At 37.5% G+C, this 16,806-nt stretch overlaps 1 pseudogene; it reads right to left on the bottom strand.

Annotated features, from left to right (window-relative positions):
* Positions 1-1,301: 1,301 nt before the first annotated feature.
* LOC122470028 overlaps positions 1,302-16,806 on the bottom strand; it is a 110,883-nt pseudogene continuing 95,378 nt past the window's right edge.

Below are 16,806 nucleotides of genomic sequence, written 5' to 3'. Positions count from 1 at the left end.
CATTATTTTGAGAAATATTTATGTGGTAAAAAAAAGCCTTTTGTTAAATAAGATAAATTTCAATCTTTCTCTCAATTTTTTCAATAATCTCCAGAATCTCACTTTCAGGTTTCTGTCACTAATCGGATATAAAACAACAGTTAATTCTACCAAAAATTATTGGTGGAGTAGTTGAAGATATGTTAAGTGACCTAATGGACACAGAAGAATGATATGCCTTTAAATTATTACATGATACTCAGTGGCTTTTTCCTTGGTAGAATCCCAAAGGTATTCTAAGACTTTTGAGAGGAAAACCTGTCATGAACGAAACAGGTGGGCAAATTGTATAACTTCATAATTCATGTGAAACCTAATTTTGTTAAACAAAAGTGCTATGACAAATGGTTCAGTTCAACCTGTGAGGAAATGCCAGGTAGAGCCTGTCTTGCTCTATCCCCTTAAATCATGTTTTCATCTTACAAAGGTAATAGAACTGGACCTTGGTTATTTATATTTCCTACTTGTTCCTGCTTTTATATAAATCTCTATCTTGTTCTGTCTCTTGTTTGTGATTCTTCCCATAAACTGAAGGTGATACTTTTGAAATATTTCTTTCATTTCCTGGGAACTCGAGCATGAGTTCTCTTCTGGGATTCCCCAGTTTGGACAACTTCAGTGTGTGTGAACAACTCGGGTTCACACTTTGGCACAACTGTAGAAAGTCACTGAAGTAGTTATATTTGAAACCGCCTCAGTCAATGGGAGGTACAGGTCTTTTTGGTTTTGGGGTGATCCTTGCCTGTACCTATGGAACTGTATAGTTATATGTATTCTTTTTATTTATTTATTTAAAACAAATTTTAATGCTTTGCTTTTTTTTTTTTTTTGAGAGAGAGACACAGACAGAATGCGAGTGGGTTAGGGAAAGAGAGAGAGGCAGACACAGAATCGGAAGCAGGCTCCAGACTCTGAGCTGTCAGCACAGAGCCTGACGCAGGGCTCGAACTCACGGACAGTGAGATCATGACCTGAGCCGAAGTCGGACACTCAACTGACTGAGCCACCCAGGGGCCCGTAGTTATACGTGTTCTTTAAATGGCAGTGAAAGTGTGGGAAATGTTAATTAATATTCAGTTTAAAAATCTTTACACCTCTGAAACACTAGAATCTAGGAGGGATACTCCTTCAGAAAGTTACCCTTGAGGTTTTCTTCATTGGTTTAGAAGTTGTGGAACTTTGGTAACTGTGTTGCTGGTAAGCGATTTAAGAATTCATGATCCTGGCCTAGGACTGGGAATGTTATGTCATTGTCTTCTTTCTCAGTGAAGCGGCTCTCTATAGTGTCTAAAGAAGTCTGGACACATGATGTTCCTCATGAAGTTGTAAACTTCAAGTCTATCAATCCCACTGAGTTCTGTCAGAAGACAAGTTTTCCTTCTCAGACAGTTTCTCTGTCACACGGTGGAGACAAGAGATGGTGTCGAGGAAAATGACAACAGTTTTGGTGCCTTGGATGATGAGAAGATTGTTCAGTGGCTCCAATACTCCGGAGTGAGCACGCTAGGTCGACGGGTCCGCAGCGCCCCACAGTGAAGGCAGCCTCTTTTGGGACTTTAAATTCTCCATTTTTTAGCAGAGCCACCAAGGGAAGGAGACTGTTGCAGGCTGGATGTGCCAGCAGGGCCCCGCAGCGATGGAGCTGAGGTCCCAGGCTTGCCTGCTCTGGATGGAGGCCTTGGGGCACACCATCGCAAGCTGGAGCAGCACATTCAGCATGCCTGAGCTATGGCCACCTGGGTTTGCGGACCCATTCTAGTGACAGTGTTCCCACAGTGTGGAGAGAGGGGGTCAAGACATCGAGCTCTGAGCTGTTCATTAGCTGACCAACCCGGGCAGGATCCTGTACCAAATACTTGGCCAAAGGACTCATTGTAGCCATTGGTGAGGAAGGACAGGGACCAGCAGGTGTCCAAGAGAATGTTGCTGTCATGGTTGTGAAGGAGACGGAAGAGGACGGGCCACATTTGCTTTAGTGCATTTTCGAAAGGGTTTATGTTCTTACTTTGACACAGGGTGGACAAAACCCGTGTAATTTTCCACAGAAACATGACTGATGTGGTTGGTGAAACCAGGGTCAGCAAATGAGGGATGGCATTGCTTGAGATGATGTCTCTGAACTCTGGGTGGTTTCCTGCTGTGTAACCAATAACCCACCTTGTGTGTTCACACACAGTCCTGTGGAAGGAAGACAGGAGCTCAATCAAAGATGAGACAGATAGCGTCCTTCCACAATGGCTCAGGTCTTCTCTGAAGTCCTTAAAGCAATGTTGGTCAGAGTCCAGATTACCTCTGCCTGCGAGCAGGGGTAAAGGGATGACTTCAGGAACTCGACCAGCCCAGGAAAGAGCTCTCCTTCAACAGTCTGTTTTAGAGGAGGTTCCTTTTCCCGGGACAGCATTTTCTTAGCTTCCTGAGTGGACTGGAAATGTAAGTCTGGATCTGAGGCATACACACCATTGATTACTTCAAGCGGGATGAGGCTGACTGGCTTGGATGGCTCTTCAGAAGCTGGGTCAGGGGAGAGATTGTTGATGTTCCATCTCTTTAGAGCCTGTTCACCTTTCTCAGCCATCTTCAGGCTAACAGCCATTGGCTATTGCCATCTGATAGATGCATCTTTGCTCCAGTATTTTAATTTTCTTGGCCTCTCTTCTGGAGCTTCTTTTTTAAAATTTTTTATAGCTTATTTATTTTGAGAGCAAGAGAGAGAGAGGGCATGAGCAGGGGAGGAACAGAGAGAGAGAGAGAGAGGGAATCCCAAGCAGGTTCTGCATTGTCAGCATGGAGCCCGATGACTTGAACTCACAAACTGCAAGATCATCACCGAGCCGAAACCAAAATTCGATGCTTAACCAACTGAACCACCCATGCGCCTCTCTCCGGGAGCATTTAAACTCAGTGTATTGATAAGAAGAAGTAACCACCTGGCAGGAAGCCACTGGGATTGATGAAATAGAAAGAAAGCAATATTCAAAGCCCCAAACCCAAGTTCCAATTTGTGACTGAATAGAAAGTAGAATTTAATATCATCCACAGTGTTATTTAACTATCCTAGTTGTCAGTTCTTTCACTGATAGATTAGTGGTATTACCTGACTCTCCCAAAGTTTAAGGCTATTTTGCAAGAAGGAAATTATTGATGCATTAAAAAACTTTAAAAATTTATAATTCCTATTAATATTCCTCAGGGAATGCAAGGTATTTTCATTGTTATGGCAGCAAAAATTCTTTGAACTAAGTATACTAAGGGTGAATCACTTAGTTCACTTTGAACTAAGAATACTAGTTAAAAAAAGTATACTTTTATAGTGATATTTTGGAGTGTCTCAGAAGTCTGTCAAGGGCTGTACTTGGGGACTCAGTATTTACACTTGCACTTATGTATACACATTCTCTCGTCTCCCATAAAATATTGATTAAGCATTTATATTCATTGAGTAAAGTAATACATAATTCTAACACATAGTATTGATTTTCAAAAAGATCATAATTTACACATGAGATTGTATGGTCAGTCATTATGCAGCCAATGACATTTTTCTAAATTTAGTGCAACAAATATATTAATGATTGCTCAGCTACTCCAGTTAGTAATCTCTCCTCCCTGTTTTCTCCGAGAACATCCGTGTCTCATAATTCTAGAAGAGCTATGATTTTATGCTCTACTTGGTATTTGAGCATTTGATCAATACTAAGGATATTTCAGAGCATATGGGAAAAGCCAAACGGTAAAAAACATGCACAGAAAAGTCTTCTCAGCAGAAAAGTGGACAGTGAAGATAAAAAGCCAGAGGAGAATGAACAATGGCAGAAAGTTATTTAGTTTCATGTTGGGTTAAAAGCTTGTTCAAAAGAGAATGGACTATAGGTAGATAATCAACAAAGTGGAATCTCCGTAGACACAGAAAAGTGAGGGATGGATTCCTGTGCATCAGAAAAGGAAAGGAAACCGGTAGGTAAAAATTCCCATGTAAAGAATTGTTGACAGGAAAGAGAAGTCACCGTTGAGGTGATTTGCAGTGAGGTGGAGAATATCTGAAAAGAGCACACGTGTTTTAAATCCACCCAAAGGGAGAATGGGAGAGAGGCTGGCTAGAAAACATGGCAGGACTGGCAAAGCCCTAAAGGTTAACCTGAAATTGCTGCTTCTGTATGCATAGAGGGACTATGCTGTCCGGTTTGTGGTTTTTCTTCAATAAAACTCAGTGTCTACGAAGCTATTGCCTAGTGGTATTCACGCAAGGGCCGTGCACGTGGACGTTAGGTCAAGAGATTTGGTGTAGGCCATTCATCTAACCTTGGGAAGAAAGAATGGGAATTTCTGAGAGCCCCTGCTGGGAGGGCTCGAGGTGGCTGTGAAAGGTCTCTACCAGGACCGTCCTTTATGGAAAAGCAGGCTACCCTTGAAGACAACGGTACCAGAGGCAGAGGAATCTGGAGAAGAGTGTAGAAGAAAAATTACTAAGCCTAAGCACTGCAGAGTTCAGGAATGTGCTATCACGTGAATGAACTATTTTTTTTTTTCTATTGTGCGTAAGGGGCATTCTTAATCACGTGTATGTGTTCAAAGAAAGGATTAAACAGTTACCTTGAAAAAAATGACACAAGCCCTAATCGTATTATTTATTAACTTTGCAAATATAGCTACTAAAGAGTTAATTAAAAAGAAAAAAAGAAAACCTCACCAAGGTTACAAAGCAAGCAGTTATAATAGTAAACAGGAAATTAGTCTATTATCACTCTTTATTAACTGTAGGCTTTTGTGCTGAACAGAAATTAAAAGTTTTTAAAATTATTTTTGGAGCAATTTTATCACTGGAAGTCTTTTGTTTTGTTGACATTTAACTTATCCTTTCAAACTGTAAAAATATTTACAAACCCAAAGTTAAAGACATATTATGTAGTCAGAATTGTCCTTTTCCAATGTCACTCAGTTTTCACAATGAGCTGTGGAAGGAGATCTTGCTTTGTCTCAAAGGGATTTTTCTGGCATTAAAAAAAAAACTGGCATTTTTTATCAGTTTCTGTGTCGTTTTTCCGTAACAGCTGTTTCAAGAAATATCAACTGAGTTCACATGAAGTATTTTGCCTTCTAGATTCCAAAACCACTAGGAGGCTCTTTCTCTATCAGGGTCCTTGACTGTGAAAATATGAACTGGGGCCAGTCCTCTAAGAAAATGAATGGTGCCCTAAGAATCAGAGCCAATATCCTCATCCTGGTTCTATTATTGAGAAACAAACAAACAAACAAACAAACAAACAACTACATCCAAGCCAGATAAAAGCATAACATTCCAAAGGCTAACAGTATTTTACCATACACACATAGCATACACAGCCTTACATAGCAATAGAAACACTATCCCCAGGGTCCTGGATTCTGATGGGGCCTGCCTTTGGCCATATATTACCCCCTCCATTTGTTTTGAAATCCTGATCCTTGATGATGTTCTTTTGCCAAGAAGCCTGCTTTTGAATCAACTCAAGCCGACCAGAAGAAGTTTTCCAAAGTCCGTAAAGTACAAAGGAAGCATGTATTTACACAAGGAATGGGATTCAAAGATTCTAGTACGTCAATTGGAGCGAATTGCCCACCTCACTGAGGCACCCTGTCAATAATCAGTACAGTATAACATACCCAATTATAATCTAGATTCCCATAATCTGAGCACGGCCTTCACAGATACAAAATATTTTTTATCTGGTCAGAAACCCAGAAGCAAAACAAGTTAAGAAACTTGGTTCCAAAAATTCCAGAGCAAACATGCTTTCCAATTACAGAACTACAGTTTCTTTCTTTCTTTTTTCTTTAAAAATATAGTTGACATATTATATTAGTTTCAGGTGTACAACATAGGGTTTCGACAATTTTATACATTACAAAATGCTCACCATGGTAAGTGTAGTTACCATCTGTTACCAGACAAAGCCATTACATTATTGTTGACTCTATGCTATACTGTTCATCCTCCCGACTTATTTATCCTACAAAAATATGACTTCTTAAGCTCTTCTTGATTACTCTTAAAGTGCGAATAAATCTAACAAGTGTTTAAAACGCTTTAGAAAATATAGCCACTCTTTTAATACCAGCAAAAACGCAAATAAAATATCTATTTTTATACAAAGGAAATAGTGACCCCAAGGTTCTCATATTGGTTGGATTTTTGTGATGTTGTCAGTTAAATGTATTAAGATGTCAGGGTAATTATAGGGCATCTAGGAGTGAGGCAATTCACTGCAATTTTATTTAGTCTTCACATTTTAAAACCCTTAAATTAAAATGCAAAATGTCTGTTTTATATATGTCATCAATCAGGGAAATAAATACGTAATGGACTAATTGACCTCTAATAATTTACCTTTTCTGATTACCTGATCCTCAAGATTCGGAGTGTTTGTTCTTCCAGAAGTGCATCTCCTGCTGGGACAGTAATTTACCACATTATACTCTAATTTATACAATGTCAAAAAGATTAGCTGCTACCAAATCTGTAACAATAACGCAGCAGAATTTTCGAAGCATCTCGTGGCAATGACTATTTTGGCAGAAATTTCCTACCAGTTGTGGAAGGAGAAGGCATTTGACTTTAACGGCGTTATTCTTGGTTTTTAAGGAAGATTTGCATTATTGATAAAGACACACAGAAACACATGTACGCACACACTGAGCAAAATCAGTTGGAGAATGGTTGCTTCATTAGAAAACACTAAAGCCGTTTAATTTTGATTATGTTGTTATTACCACTACAATTTGAGACGATCTGAGTGAACCAAACCTTCAGGCAGCATTAAGAGCCCACCTTACACATATTAGTAACACCCACTTAAAAATGGGAAGGACACCTAACTGAAGGCTTGTGCAACATTATCTGCAGAGCTAAGAAGGGGTATGTTTAAAGTGTTTAATTCCCTCAAAGTGACCTTTTTGGAATTATCTTTCTGGAGAAGTGAGCAGTGGGTTGCCTTTTAAGTGTAAGTTGTGTAAATTGCACCAACCTTGACCGCAGCTGCTTTTCAAGAATTGGAGAAATCTGCTCTGCTTACGTGCCCCTTGTCAGTTGGTCTCTGCTTAAACTAGGGTGCTGTCAGTATCGTTTCCAGAGGGAGGGGATTTTTTTTTCAGGGTTTGAAATACATATAGCACATTTACATATATATGAGTCTACATCTAGACTTTATTTTGTTTAAAAAACATTTATTTATTGAGATAGAGAAGGGGGGGGAGCGCCTAAGTGAGGGAGGGCCAGAGAGAAGGAGAGACAGAATCCCAAGAAGGTTCTGCACCATCAGCATGGAGCCTAGTGCAGGGCTTGAGTTCACCAACTGCGAGGTCATGACCTGAGCTGAGATCAAGAGTCGGATGTCCAACTGACTGAGCCACCCAGGCTCCCCTATACTATACTTTAATAAGTATTTTGACTGCCATTTCATCATACCGAAACCATAGACTTTCACATTTTCTCTAGTCTACATTCCCTGGGAGAGCTTGAGGTCTCTGCATTTCAGAGTTCAAAGGCACTGAAGGGCCTGGTGAATTCAATTCTAATGGTTTAGATCTTATTTCTACACACAAAGAGATGAGGTTTAATGTATATATTTGCTTCCATGGCATTAAGTATTACAAGATCAGTGAGATTGCAAAAATCAAAATGAGAGTCTTATAAGAATGATTTTTGTCTAATCTTTCATATTTGAGGTCTTGAATCTTCTAAATATGCCACTAGCTCTCTGCCAATTTTCTTGCCAATACTACTTGCCTCTGGATCGATCCACAAAGTTCTACTCAAATTATTGACGTTCAATTATTACAGATGTATCCAGGAACTCCGGTCAGAAACTGTGCAAGGGAATGTGAAATAAAATGTTGAGCCAAACAGCCACCGTCCTTGCCCTCATGGAATAGACACTTCCCGTCCGTCATCCCAATTGTTTATGCTTGTCTTTCTTTTACTACATAGGTAGGCTAGTGAGTTTCTTCTTTTTTTAAAGATATACTATGTTCATATATCATAAGAGTCAATATTTTTAAGATGCCAATTATCCATAAATTAATCTGTGGTTTAAACACAATCTACATCAAATTCCAGGTGGATTTTTTTTTTTGCTAATAATTACAAGTTCTACCTAAGCTCCAAAAGGCTTAAAGAGTTCTAGACTCAACAAATGTATGGGACACTTGATTTTCTCTCCCTCTCTCTCTCTCTCCATATATATATATTTTTTTTGAATGAAATTTTTAATATTCAACTCCAGGTTAGTTAACATATAGCGCAATAATGATTTCAGGAATAGAATTTAGTGATTCGTCACTTATATACAACCCCCAGTTCTCATCCCAACAAGTGACCTCCTTAATGCCCATCACCCATGTAGCCCATCTCTCTACCCAACATCCCACCAGCAACCCTCAATTTGTTCTCCGTACTGAAGAGTCTCTTATGGTTTGTCTCCCTCTCTGTTTTTATCTTATTTTTGCTTCCCTTCCCCTATGTTCATCTGTCTTGTTTCTTAAATTCCACATATGAGTGAAATCATATGATATTTGTCTTTCTTTGTCCGACTTATTTCACTTAGCATAACACACTCTAGTTCCATCCATGTTGTTGCAAAGGGTAAGATTTCATTCTTTTTGATCATCTAGTAATATTCCATTGTGTATGTGTATATATATATACATACACAATGGAATGATTTTCTTCTTTCCTGAATCTTTCATAAGGATTCACATAATGATTTCCTTCTTCCCTGAATCTTTCATAAGGATTCTTGAGAATTGCAATATCCAAGAGTTTAGCATGAATCTTTTTTGAAGATGGATCTACAAAACTACCTACTTGTTGAACCATCCCCCCCTTCCAAATCTCAGACCTTTTCTCTGCATCTGGAAACCATATCATTTTGGCAGCCCAGCTTCCTTGTCTCCATGTACTTCAACAGGTTTGGTTATGTATGGCTTGGCTCCAAAATGGACAAAGGTTTGAGGACTTTACCAGGTCCTGTCCTAACAATCATGTAAATCAACTGAATTATATTTGCATCGTTGTTATTAATGAAATAATGACAAATATACATTAATACACAGTAAGTTAATATTTCTGTTGTGACCCTGTGAGTTTGCTTCTGTACCAACCAGAATGCATCTTCTAAGACTGTGAGAGCAAGTGCCCAGCACTGTGTTACTGCAGATCTCTTACACTCACTGGAGAAGAGCTACATCAAAGATCATACAGCAGCTAGAAGTAAATGCCAAGAGAAGAGACAGGGAACTAGGGTTAGGATTCTCGTTTACCACTCTAGCAACCAAGATGAGACAGGAAAATGGGAGGAAGCAGGAAAAGGGAAGTATTGCAGAAAAATTAAGAAAGTTAGTTATGCACACATCTTATTTTGTTCATAAGAATCGACTTTTCTTTCTCAGGCCTAGAGAGACACAAAAGACAATTACACTTTTTTGTTTTGCATTTGGCTTCAGTAAACATCTTTCTAGAAGACCATCTCTGTTAACGTCTTCTGCACTGATGGATAAAACATTGCAAAACGTGTGAATCACTTAAACTCAAGGTTGGCTAACTTTTATACTTACATTTTTTAATGGTACACGTGCTTCTCAAATAATATGCATCAAGGTGGCATGTTTCTTGTAACAATGGAAAAATTTATGGAGACAGGAAGAAAGATGGGGTAAAGAGATTAGATGTATAATTTTTTTAATTAGGCAAACTATAAAAAATCATGGTAAAATAATGGCATTGAGAAATACGAAAATTGCTACAAATATGATCTGAACACATTTCTTTGAAGGAATTGTTCTTAATACCCTAATACAAGATGATATTTGGAGTTTTTTTCTTAATAATTCTATGTCAATTACTTCTAGTACACACACACTTTAGAGGCTTCACATAGAAAGCTTCTTTACCTGTTACCCAGACTCACCCAGTAAGCAGAACTGACTCCTGAGGTTTTTTTCTCCATCTTTGTTGAGTTATAGTTGACAAATAAAAATTCTATATATTTAAGATGTATGATTTGATGTGTATATATATATATATATGGATGTGTATATATATATGTATGTGTGTGTGTGTGTGTGTGTGTGTATATATATATATATATATATGCAGCACTGTGAAATCTTTGTCGCAATTGAGTTAACTAACATATTCATTATCTCACATAATTAATATTTTAGCACATTTACAATATACAATATAGGATTAACTAGAGTCATATTGTCATAGTTTAGATCTCTAGAAATTATTTATCCTGCATAACTGAAATATTGTAACTTTTGATGAATATCTCCCATTTCCCTCTTCCCCCAGCCTCTGGCAATGCCCTTTTACTTTCTACTACTATGAATTTGACTACTTTACAGTCCACACTTAAGTGAGATAACACACAGCATGTGTCTTTCTTTGTCTGGCTCATTTCACTTAACATAATATCCACTAGTTTCAACTATGCTGTTGCAAATGGTAAAATGTCTTTCTTTGTATGGCTGAATAATATTCCATAATAATATATAATAGATCTCTCTCTCTCTCTCTCTATATATATATATATATAGAGAGAGAGAGAGAGAGAGAGAGAGATGTATCTCACATTTCCTTCATCCATTCATCTGTCAGTGGATACTTAGGTTGTGTCCACGTTTTGTCTATTGTTAATAATGCTGTAATAAACATGGGGATGCATATATCTCTTCCAGATACTAATTTCACTGTCTTTGGATATATACCCAGAACCGGAATGGCTGGATCTTATGGTAATTCAATTTTAAACTTTTAAAGGAACCTCCGTATGGTTTTCCATAATGGCTATATCAATTTACATTACCACCAACAGTGCACCAACACTTAGCTTTTAACTTTTTGATAATAGTCATTTTAACAGGTGTGAGATGATAGCTCATTGTGGTTTTGATTTGCATTTCCCTGCTGATTAGTGATGTTGAGCACCTTTTCATGTACCAGATGGCCATTTGTGTGTCATCTTTTGAGAGATGTCTATTCAAGTCCTTTGTACATTTTTTAAATTGGTGTTATTAGTTTTTAGCTATTGAGCTGTGTAGGTTCCTTATATATTTTGGATATTAACACTTATAAGATGTACAACAGGCAAAGATTTCCTACTGTTCCATAGGTTACCTTTCACCCTGCTGGTTGTGTTCTTGGTGTGCAGAACCCCTTTTAATGGGATGCCATCCCATCTATCAATTTTGTTTTGTTGCCTGTACTTTTCAGTTTCATCCTCGCCAGACCAACGTCAAGAAGCTTTTGTCCTGTTTTCTTCTATAGATCTATGGTTTCAGCCTTATATTTAAGTCTTTAATTAATTTAGAACTAATTTTTGTATAGAGTGTGAGATTAAACCCATAAGTGTTCCTCCCATGGTGATAGATTCACCTTTACTCTTCACTTTCTTTTGTCCTCATTTCCTTTTTTCCTCTCTTAAAGGCATCCATATAAGAATAAGTAAATGACTTTTTTGTTGAAATTTTTAGAGAAATGTTAGTTAACAATCATAGTTACTTGACATATAGTTATGAAAACTTGGATATTACTTTATCACTCCTGTCCAGTACTGTCCAAGATACTTACATCTTGGGGACAACGGTGGAGCTCTGATCAAACTTGGGGAATCACCTCAGGTTACGACTTCTTTAGTCCTCTTTTTTTTTTGTAAGAATTGTTTTCCTAGTGACCCTGTGCAATCTCAGGTTTTCCTTCATTGTCTAGTATGACCTGTATAACCATCTAGTTTATAATTATGACTAATTGCTATTTCCTGAGATTTTAAAGTTTATATATATATATATTTTTTTTTTTTTTAAATAGGCTCAAGACAGTTTGACCTTAGTAATCACAGTATAGGTGGAATGAAATATCTACAGATTTGTTGGAAATATTTTTGGTCATTGGATAAGAGGGGTATAGCCCATAAGATATCATAAATATTCTTGTATCTTTCATGTTTTTCAAAAATAGTGGTGCAGGGCTTCCTGCTGTGAATGAGGTGGTAAGAATTAAGATAGGAACTTCAGAAAAATAATAAAGTTTAGAATAATGTACTGAAAGCTGACCATAGATGAGTAAAATTGGTAAGGAAGAAGAAGTATAAGATGAAGAGTAAATAACACTCAAATAAAGAGAGGAGATGGATAAATGTTCATAGAAATTCTTTACATGCTAGTCACAAATAATATTCATGTAGGAATATTTACATAAAAATATGTATTTGTTCTGTACTTTTAAAAATTGGGTTGTTTATAAAAGTTAACCATATATTAATAAAATATGTGAATTAGATATATATGATATATATGCATATACCTTTATATACTTTTATATACTATAAAGTATATTTATATAGTATATATATTATATAGTATATTTTGCATATGTAGTATATATTACATTAGAGTATATAATATTTAACAAATTATATTAAATTTTCAGGGGCGCCTGGGTGGCGCAGTCGGTTAAGCGTCCGACTTCAGCCAGGTCACGATCTCGCGGTCCGTGAGTTCGAGCCCCGCATCAGGCTCTGAGCTGATGGCTCGGAGCCTGGAGCCTGTTTCCGATTCTGTGTCTCCCTCTCTCTCTGCCCCTCCCCCGTTCATGCTCTGTCTCTCTCTGTCCCAAAAATAAATAAACGTTGAAAAAAAAATTAAAAAAAAAATAAATTTTCAAGTAAAAGTGAACATAATAAAGTGCATTAATATTTAGAAAGCAATTCCAAATACCTAAAAATTGTTCAATTTTCACAATTGTTCTTTTACGGACACATATTCAGCTTGATGTAAGGATTATGTTTCTGGCACAAAATAAAAATACCCATCAGGTGCTAAAATACAGGATTCATGAGGTATTGCACAAATGAAGAAATCTTCAAAATCTTCAAAATGAGCTGCACATTACTAGTAAATGGTATTTCGGGGATGACTGAAACATAAAAGAGGGCCTGACCTCATAAACGTCCCAGTGCTTTGGAATACTCCGATTTTTTAATTATCAGAATAAAACACTCTCTTTTCGTGGCCCCTTGGCTTTGCATCAATGTGTAAGTGTTAAAATCACTAATTCCATTATATGCCAGATGGTACTCAGGGGATCATTTCCTAATTAACCTGACTCTTCCATGACATTCATTCATTTTTGGTTTTACTGACATTTTATCAGCTAAAACACACTTTATAGTTAAATAGCTTATCAGCTGCCTTTTAGGCAAACTGGTACATCCGGGATAATCTTTCTAACTTATAACGAAGGACCAATACATTTTTTGTAGTTTCATTTCGACCCACATAATTGCGGCAATGGGAAGATGAACATTCTACATATCTCAAGGTTTTATAGTCTCAAATCTAGAAGACTTAGGTCACTAGTTCTGAATATTTTATATTTAAAACAAATTAAAATCACCGAGTGTTGAAATTACAACTTTTATAATCACAAGTATAGTTTAATTCCAGAGAAATCTAACAGTGAATACAGGATAGGAATCTGTCAAAAAGAAATCAACTCCTTCCTAGAAGACAGTACGGTATATGTGATCATAGCCTTCAGGTACTGTATGGCCTGGATCAAGTTACAAAGACTCCTTAAATCTTAAGGTTTTTGGTGTTGTGTCTTGTTCGGTTTGTGTTTTGTTTTGTTTTGCCTCAGCAAAAGCAAAGAGTATAATCATAGTACTTAGTACCTCATTCCAGTACTAAGAGTATTACTGAACATAATGCAGTTAAAACATTTAGTACAGAGTGGGATACAACAGCAATTACTTAATAAACATTACCTGTTAAATGTCCCAATAAAACAATATAGAATCTTGCCTTTGGTCTAGTTCTAAAGATAGGATTGTCCTCAAGTAGTGGTACGAAGCTAGGTCACCCCTAAGGTGGCTTATTTGGAAATCGGCCATCAGAACCTCCCCAGTGTGTGCCCATACTCTGACAGAGATGACCTTGAAAGATTGCGACAGAGCAGAAGTGAGTGTTTCTTCATCACTAGGAGGAAGATTTACCACCAGGCGCCTACCAGCTCTGAAGCTAGCTCCCACCTCCCTGAATATTTTCTTAGAACCACACAAGACCTCTTTGACCGTACGAAGGAATTTTTGGCGTTGTGCTCTGTAATACCTCCTGTCTGAAAGTATAGTTCCCCATGAGGAACATCAGGAGAATGATGTGTGGACATTGCACGCGGATGTTTACTAAGGGGGAAGAGAAGGGATTTTGCAGTCACATCTGAAGCTCCCATTAAAGACTTAGGTACCTATTTAGGGATTGTGGACTCTGTGGGCCTAACTACAGAATTTTAGAAAAAAATATTAATTAGAGATTTATACCCATGTAGGATATCTGTTTCAAGCAAATCTCACACTGTATTTCCTTAAAAATGTCATGCTTACAGAGTGCCATTTATAACGAAGAAATGTATATTCGACTGGGAGTTTGAAATCAGTTATTAAAGGTTATAATTAACAATCTACAAAGAACTAACTCTCCTTTCTGCACTGTGAGAACAGACAGATGATGTATTAGAAATTCCCAGGCTTATAGATAGAAAGTAATTATTCACCTGAACTCATTTATTTCAGAGTGATGCCATTTCTCTAAATATAGTTCAGTTTCACATCTGCACGTCGACATTGTAATTTAGCAGCCATCAAAGTATTATAAATGCAAGGGTTTTTTCATTTGATTTAAAAATGATTTTAGGTTATTTTTAGGAAATGTAGACAAAGGAAAAGTGAGCCATGTATGAACCATGGAACATTCATAGGGATGTTACAGAAGCTCTGTTGAACTTTGACTAAAATGTTAGCTCATTCACTGCCAAATATTGATCAATCGATTAAATTAGTTATTACTCAGTGAGAAATACAAAATAGCTATTTTTTGTAAAAAAGAAATGTTCTAGTTTATGAATGAAATTCAACATGCTTCTGAGTATGAGCTATTATGCTAGCACTGTCCGTATGAATATGAACGAGACATAAACCCATCACCGTGGTACGGTGTAGAGGGTAGAGACTTCAAAGTCAGAAAAAAAAAATTGATTAGTTACTCTATTCTGTGGTCTAGAGGTTTAATCTATTTATGTTGAATTTCTCAGTCTGTAAAACACAGAAAATTATTGTAATACACTGCAATAATAGTCCAGGTGCCCAAGACTTTATGAGCCCCCTTAGTAATATGAGAGAAAGAAGAATTTGAACCTGAGCCACAGGCCCACGCGTATTGAGAATCCAGTCGGCAGAATATATATGGCCCCGGAAGACAAATCCTTTGCGAACCAATGCCTTTCATTTACACGATGCCATTCATCCATACAGCTCGCTCACCTTCCCACTCCGTGTCCCTCACGTGTGCAGGTGCACATGCGCCACTTTTTCTGACGTTTCAGAACAGCGTATCTCAAACATCACTCACGCATGCATCAATGTATAACGCGTACATCTCTTCTCAGTCTTGTCACCATGGCTCTGTCTTCTTTTGCACTAAACTTACCATCAGACCATAAAGGCAGAAATTCTAGCAAAAGCCTTGGCACTTGCTAACCTCTTGATCGAAGGTGGAAAGGGGACAGCTGAAAAGAAGCAGGCTGGGTCACGATATGTTTCAGAGTTCAGATTTCAGGCCTTGCCGACAGATTGGCTTTAAGGAGTAAAGAAAAAACGTTTAGGAAGACTCTGGTTTTGGTTTCAGAACTGTGTGGATGGTGGCGTCATTTAACTGAGCTGGGAAGAGTAGGAGATAACAGGTCTGGACGACAGGGTAGAATTATGAATTGTAGTTTACACAGACTAAGTTTCACATGCCTCCTGGATACCAAACTGAGAGAACGTATTTGGCAACAAGATTTACGGAAGAAGCCAACATTCTTTAGGATTCAGCCTGAAGAACGTTCCTAATGAAATATTAGTTTTAGGAAAGAAAGATATCCTGCCATTTGCAGGTGGATGAACCCGGAAGGTATTATGCTAAGTGAAAGAAGACAGAGAAAGATGAATACTGCGTGGTATCACTTAGAGGTGAAATGCAAGAAAAATAAAAGCCAAACTTATAGAAACAAGGCTAAAGGGTGGCTTCTAGGGGCTGGCTAATGTGAGAAATGGGGAGACATTAGTAAAAGGTTCCAAACTTTCAGTTATAAGATGAATAAAATCTCAGCATCTCTTGTTGGGTGACTATAGTTAATACCGTATTCTATAACTGAAATTTTCTAAGACAGTAGATTTTAAGCCTCCTTGCCCCTTCCAAAAGGTAAATGTGCGAGCTGATGGATGTGTTAATTAGCTTGATTGTGGATCACAGTGTATACTTTAAACACATTACAATTTTACTTGTCACTTATACCTCAGTAAAGCTGAAAACAATTATGTCACAAATAATAAGTGCACCTCACATATTTTTTGTTTTGCTTAGATTTGCACCTTTGTGAAACATTCTTAACCTTAGTTATTATGAACATAATATTTTTGATCTTAGATGAATTCTTTTTTTTTTTCTCTACTGTCTTTGAAAAATCTGCTCAGCAAAATACATGGCTGTTGTTTACTTAAAAACAAGTTAATCAAGATTCGTTAATAGTTTGTGCTAAAGATATGATGTTCTTTTAAAATTATTGTATTAGCCAGGGGCACCTGGGTGGCTCAGTCAGTTAAGTGTCTGACTTCGGACCGGGTCATGATCTCATGGTTTGTGGGTTCAAGCCCTGCGTCGGGCTCTGTGCTGACAGCTCAGAGCCTGGAACCT

Source organism: Prionailurus bengalensis, chromosome D3 (assembly GCF_016509475.1).
Source record: "Prionailurus bengalensis isolate Pbe53 chromosome D3, Fcat_Pben_1.1_paternal_pri, whole genome shotgun sequence".
In the NCBI taxonomy this organism is placed as follows: Eukaryota; Metazoa; Chordata; class Mammalia; order Carnivora; family Felidae; genus Prionailurus; species Prionailurus bengalensis.
This window is presented reverse-complemented; position numbering and strand designations above follow the sequence as displayed.